A 6,572-nucleotide genomic window follows, 5' to 3' on the forward strand; every position below is an offset into this window, starting at 1 on the left:
GCGACAGCACGGTGTAAATCTGATGCTCTTCCCAAAAATAAAAATTTATTAGGCGTCAACTTCTTCTTCTTCACTTTTGGCGCTCTAACCGGCTAAGCGATTTTGGCCGAGTTCAGCAAAGCATGCCAGTCGTTTCTCCTCTGTGCCAACTGACGTAATAGGAAACGCCAAGTGAACCAAGGTCCTTCTCCACCTGATCTTTCCATCGCAGTGGGGGCCTCCCTCTGCCTCTGTTACCACCAGCGGGTTCCGAGTTGAATACTTTCAGAGCTGGAGCGTCGGTGTCTATTCGAACGACATGGCCAAGCCAGCGGAGCCGCTGTATTTTAATTCGCAGCGCTGCGTCCATGTCGTTGTAAAGCTCATACAGCTCATCGTTCATTAGGCGGCAACACTTTTCAAAAAATAACTTTCTTTCTTGCAAATCTTTTAGATCAAGCCCGTTTACATGGCACCTTTTTTTTAATTGCGCGAACGGTGTAAATCTTATGATTTTAGAAGCAGGTGGCAACCCCATTCAAAAAAATGAAACCTTCCTGCACATATACAGGCCCAGCCCTTCTATTTGTCACCTCTTCTGTTTTAATACAACGAACGGTGTAATTCTTTTTTTTTAGAAGAAGGTGGCAACCCTATTCAAAAAATTGAGATCTTCTTGCACATCTACAGGCCTAGCTCTTTCATTTGGCACTTATTGGGTTTTAATACAACGAACGGTGCAGATTTTATAATTTTAAAAAAGGTGGCAACCCTATTCAAAAAGGCGTGCCTTATGGTACATACATCTAGAGGCTAAGCCCTTTAATTTGGCACCTCAGTTTTGAAAATCGAATAATCGGTGCAGATCTGATGCCGTTAACAAAATCTCCCTTCATGCATTGTATGTATACATATGTATATAGATTTGAACTAACCCTGGTATTTGGGTATAGAGGTTATTAAAATCCATGTAGGAGCTTCAAAACTATCACATTCGAATATACACAGCTCTGTAGCTCGTTTCTATAACTCTTCTCTACCGATTATTTCTCTACTGGTAGAGAATATACGTCATACTCTACTACTCATTAGCAGTAGAGAAAACGGCGGCGAATTCATATATGGAACGTAAACAATTACCGATTATTTTCTGCTCAAAAAAATAAAAGGCAAATTCTCATTTTTATTTTTGCCTTAAAAAAATAAAAAGAAGAAATAATCAGTATTATTTGCTCAAAATGATAAAAGTCAAAAAATAACTTTAATTTTTTGCCTTAAACACATTCGCTATACCTATTCTAACATGTTCATTTGGTATTATAAACTGGTCAACCATAGACCTTAGCAACGTTGAAGTATTAACCAGAAAACAGTTTACAAATCACAGGAAACTACATCCCACCTCATACATACAACGAAGACAAAAAGAACACATGGTTGCAAAAACATTTACACGGCAAACATATGCACATAATGCAAGATCCAAATATAGACAAAATTTGATCTTACACATGGCTAGAGAGGGTGAACTTTTCGCCGAAACATAAGGATTTCTAATAGCCATTCAATACCAAGTCTCAACCAAAAACTACCAAAAATACATATTACGAGACCCGAATACAATAGATTACAGAGGCAAAAAATGCCAATCCTACCCAGAAACAATAGGTAACAACACGACCGGCTGCAGACTCCTGGCGGGTACTGAATACGCAGAGAGACACAACACATTTGCAAAAATAAGACACCAAATAATAGCCAATAATCACAAACTCATAGAAAACTGTACAACATACTAAAAAAGATATCCCTGAAAATATCTTAGAAAACTAAAAAGCCCTACAGTACTGGGATAGAACAGTAAACTCGGACAAAACCATATTGAACAATAGACCGGACATAACACTTACATATAAAACACAAAAAATTACTTACCTCATCGAAATAAGCACACCAGCCAACACCAACGTGCAAAAAAAATGCATAGAAAAAATAGAAAAGTACCTCGAACTTACACAAGAAATAAAGCGTGTATGGAAACAGAACACAGTTAAAATAGCACTTTTCATAATATCAGCTACGGGATTCTTACACAGAACACTCATAAAAAATCTTAAGGTACTCAACGTAGACGAAACAGCACATCACACAATCCAAAAAGCAGTAATCCTAAAAACATGTAACACATCAAGCAAATGTGTAAGTCAATAGTGTCACAAGAAGAATAGTTGTGCCTTATAATTAATATATTATAACTTTTTGTAACATTTTCTGACATACATTTTAAATGCAACCCTTCAGGTGCATGCAACACTGTAAGAAAGAATGTATAAGAAGAAGACCTTGGAACGAGAAGTTTTTGCTACAAGCCACGAAAGCGAGAAGACGTATTTTTCCTTGCTGTTCAATAAAACGTTTAATTGTAATACAAATTCAGCCGTCCTGTCGTTTAATTCATTTTAGTTACCCCGGGTGACAGTTTCAGAACCAGGATGAAAGATTCTATGCCTACAAACGTGAAAAAGTGTCTAAATTATCATTGACTTAATTGCAATAATCCGAGGAAATTGAGACTTCTTGCCGTCGCGTCGGTAAATTTGAAAAGTGTTCGCCAATTCGCAGAAAAATACTCGTTGTATTGTGTGAGCTGCTTCCAATACGCTTTTGGTGGTTGTTCTTCTGTGAAAAGTTAACGCTCTCGCTTGCGCATGTTAACACTTTGCATACGTCTTGCAATTGGTGTGATGTGCCAAATATACCACACAACGTGAAATGTACGTTACTTTGCGTACGTTTTTGAATGGCAAAAAGGAACAAAAGATATGCAACGAGTTGCTACAAACGTTAAACGAGTAAACGTAAATTCCAATAAGAGATGTATACATACGAATATAAATAATCAAAACAAAATAAGAGCAAACGTGCTAGTATTTTAAACGATTTAAAAACGATCTTGAATACGATTTAATCAAAACGAAAGCAAACAAGCTAATATACGAAACGGTTATAATAAATTTTATACGATTTGATAAAAACGGAAGCTACTGCAAAAATGAAAAATTTTCGTCGCCTAAAAATAAACGAATTACGTGAGGAGTGCCGAAAATCGGGATTGCCAACTAGTGGTAATAAGAACGAGTTAATAAGGCGTTTAGAGGACGAGATAGAAGAAACATTTGACAGTGCTAAAGACGATTCTGTCCAATTAAGGCAACGCGTGAGTGTTCTAGAAAAATCCCTAGCGGAATATGATTCGCAAAAACAAAACCAAAATGTAACTTTGGCGGCCGCGCAAAGTTTTGTTCCTGCGAGAATTTCGTCGCCGGTTAATACAAACATAGTTTACACTACGAGTGAACTGCCGAATGCTGGCGTAGAATATGTCACAAATGTTCAGCCAACGTCTTGGCTCGCACCAACAACATCGATTCCATATCAAGGGGATCCCCGTACAACGACATTTTGGCCAACGTCGACTATATCTCAACAAGTGCACCCTACACCAGCGTTTTGGTCTGCACCAGTGGTATCACAACCACCGCAGGCGTACGGTACGTCAACAAATTACATGCCAACAAGTAATACACAGAATGTGAAACCAGTCGCGTTTAATTGTCAAAATAATACACCAACGTTTATAACGCCTCAAACGCAAAATCCTTTTGGTAACGTACGTGAAATGGTAAAGCTTCTACCCGAATTCAATCCGTCGAATGAAAAATCATTAAACGCGCATCAGTTTGTTAAACGCGTCGAAATGTTACGCAACGCTTATGGTTGGGATGATCACACTTTAGTTTTCGCGGTTCAACTAAAACTAAGTGGTTATGCAAAGTACTGGGTGGATTCCCAAGAAATATTTTTTACGTGGCAACAATTCGTATCAAAGTTTTTGAACGATTTTGTGACAACCGAAAATGTTGCAGACATTCATATACAATTGTCTCAAACAAAACGACTACAAAACGAAAATCCGCGCGAGTATTATTATAAGATGTTAGCTTTAGGTACTAGAGGTGGTGTACCTGAAAACGCGATTGCACGATACATCATAAATGGTATAAACGAACCGGACTTAAAAAAGAAAATTTCTAATGACTACATTATGTGTAATGAGCTTTTACGCGATATAAACAATTATATCGCTTATAATGAAATACGAAATGTTAATACGCACCCCAAAAATACGAACGCGATACAATCTAACAAAGACACTAAAACAAAAGACATCAAAACTTCAAACGCGAAATCGGTAAAATATTTCAATTGTTCGAAGTTAGGTCACTACGCCACACAGTGTCCTGAACCCCAACGTAAAGAGAGATGTTCAGTGTGTAATCGTACTATGCACAAAACCAACGAGTGCCCTAATAAAAATATTCCTAAGACGACAAGTGGCACGGTTAATAAAATTGATGAAAACGTTTCCAATAAAAATGTAACAAAAGAAATTAAGATTAACGAACAGCAAACCCGATCCTTTGTAGATCCGGGTAGCACTCGCACACTTATTAGAGAAACATTTGCTAAACGGGTAAATGGTCGCGTAAACGGTTGTTCGGAGGAGTTAAATGGTTTCGCGGGAGGAAAATATTTATGTACGTCTAAACTTCAAGCTATTATAAACATTGATGGATACGAATACGATATTGATTTGTTAGTAGTCGACGAGGAAAGAATTCCTGAAAACATATTGCTGGGCCGTGATGTGTTATGTCGCGATGACAAACGGCTAGTTATTCATGGGGACAAATGTCACATTGAAAATCAGCGTAGTCCGCCCTCTTTGGACGAAAAAGTAAAAACACTTTTGAAGACTCATCGTCAAGTTTTTGCTGAAACTACGTCGGAACTCGGTAAGTGTGGAATAAATAAAATGCGAATACAATTAACAACGGAAGTACCCGTACGTATGAAGCCATATCGAATAGCATTTGCTAAGCGTCAGATTGTTTCTGATATAGTATCAGAGCTCCTTAAAAACGACATAATACGACATTCAGACTCTCCCTATGCCTCACCGATTGTCTTAGTTGAGAAAAAGAACGGCGAGCACCGTCTGTGTGTTGACTATCGTAGTTTGAACAAGATCACAGTCAAAAACCCTTATCCGATGCCGGTGATGGAGGAGCAATTTGCTCAACTTGCCGGGAACAAATATTTCACGACACTCGATCTGCGAATGGGGTACCACCAAATCGAAATTGACGAGACATCGAAACCATATACCGCTTTTGTCACTACCGATGGTCACTTCGAGTATAATCGAATGCCATTTGGACTAGTTAACGCTCCCGCTATTTTCCAAGAAGTGATGAATGAAGTTGCATCGAAGATGAATCCAGGCGAAGTCTTGGTATATCTCGACGATGTGATAATACCAAGTAGAACCATAGACGAAGGCTTAGAGCGATTGGAGAAATTTTTTCAACTATTACGCGAAAGCAACTTAACTTTACGTTTGTCAAAATGTAAGTTTTTGGCCACAGAGCTTATGTATTTAGGCCACATTATCAACGAGAAGGGGATCACACCTGGTGATCAGAAGGTTGCTGCTATCAAGCAATTTCCGACGCCCTCGACTATCACAGAAGTTCGGCGATTCCTTGGATTGACAGGATTTTTCCGGAAGTTCGTCCAAGACTATTCACTGATGTCGAAACCAATAACATCCCTACTGCGTAAGGACGCAACGAACTTTATTTGGGGAAGTGAACAAGAAAAAGCTTTCACGAAACTCAAAAACATTTTATGCAACAGACCCGTGCTGGTTTTGTACGACAGTTCCGCCGAACATGAGGTGCATACCGATGCAAGCAGCGTCGGTCTCGCAGGGGTATTGCTGCAGTCCATCGACGGTAAGACATGACAGCCGGTATTTTATTATAGCCGCCATTGCACCGAAGCCGAGAGAAACTATCATAGCTACGAGCTCGAGACTCTAGCTGTTGTTGAGACACTTGAGCGTTTTAGAATTTACCTTTTGGGTAAACATTTCCGTTTAGTAACAGACTGCTCTGCAATTGCGCGTGTAAAAAGTAACAAAGAGCTTAAATCCAAGATTGCGAGATGGTGGTTAAAACTGCTTGAATACAATTTCGAAGCCGTACATCGACAAGGAAGCCGTCTTGCCCACGTTGATGCTCTGAGCCGATCACCAAATGAACCGCCAACCGATGTCGAACCAGCAGGATTCGTAATGCGGGTTATGGCCGATACGAATGACTGGTTATTCACCATGCAACTACAAGACGAGTCTCTACGGGAAATAATAGCAGTATTACACGACGAAAAGAAATCTGTACACGACAAACAACTCAAAACCGAATACGAATTAAAAAACCATCGACTTCACCGACTTACTAACCAGGGGCTAAAGTTTGTGGTTCCAAAAGCGGTAAGGTGGAGAGTTGTTCAGCTTTGCCACGACGATGCTGGGCATTTTGCACTAGATAAAACCATAGAACGCATACAGCGTAATTTTTGGTTCCCTAAGGTACGAAAATACGTAAAAGACTACATTGCAGCGTGTGTTGAGTGTTGCTACAATAAGTCTCAGAAAGGTAAGCCTGAGGGCCGACTTCATTACGACA

General features: G+C 39.3%; 1 long non-coding RNA gene across 1 annotated transcript; it reads left to right on the top strand.

Moving 5' to 3' along the window:
* The first annotated feature begins 1,209 nt into the window (after positions 1–1,209).
* Positions 1,210–2,415, top strand: LOC118750419. The gene is made up of 2 exons (XR_004994391.1): positions 1,210–2,178; positions 2,281–2,415. It is a non-coding gene; the product is annotated as an uncharacterized LOC118750419 (long non-coding RNA).
* Positions 2,416–6,572: the final 4,157 nt, after the last annotated feature.

The sequence above is a fragment of the Rhagoletis pomonella genome, unplaced genomic scaffold (genome assembly GCF_013731165.1).
Source record: "Rhagoletis pomonella isolate Grant_MI unplaced genomic scaffold, Rhpom_1.0 Rhpom_scaffold_00230, whole genome shotgun sequence".
Classification (NCBI taxonomy): Eukaryota; Metazoa; Arthropoda; class Insecta; order Diptera; family Tephritidae; genus Rhagoletis; species Rhagoletis pomonella.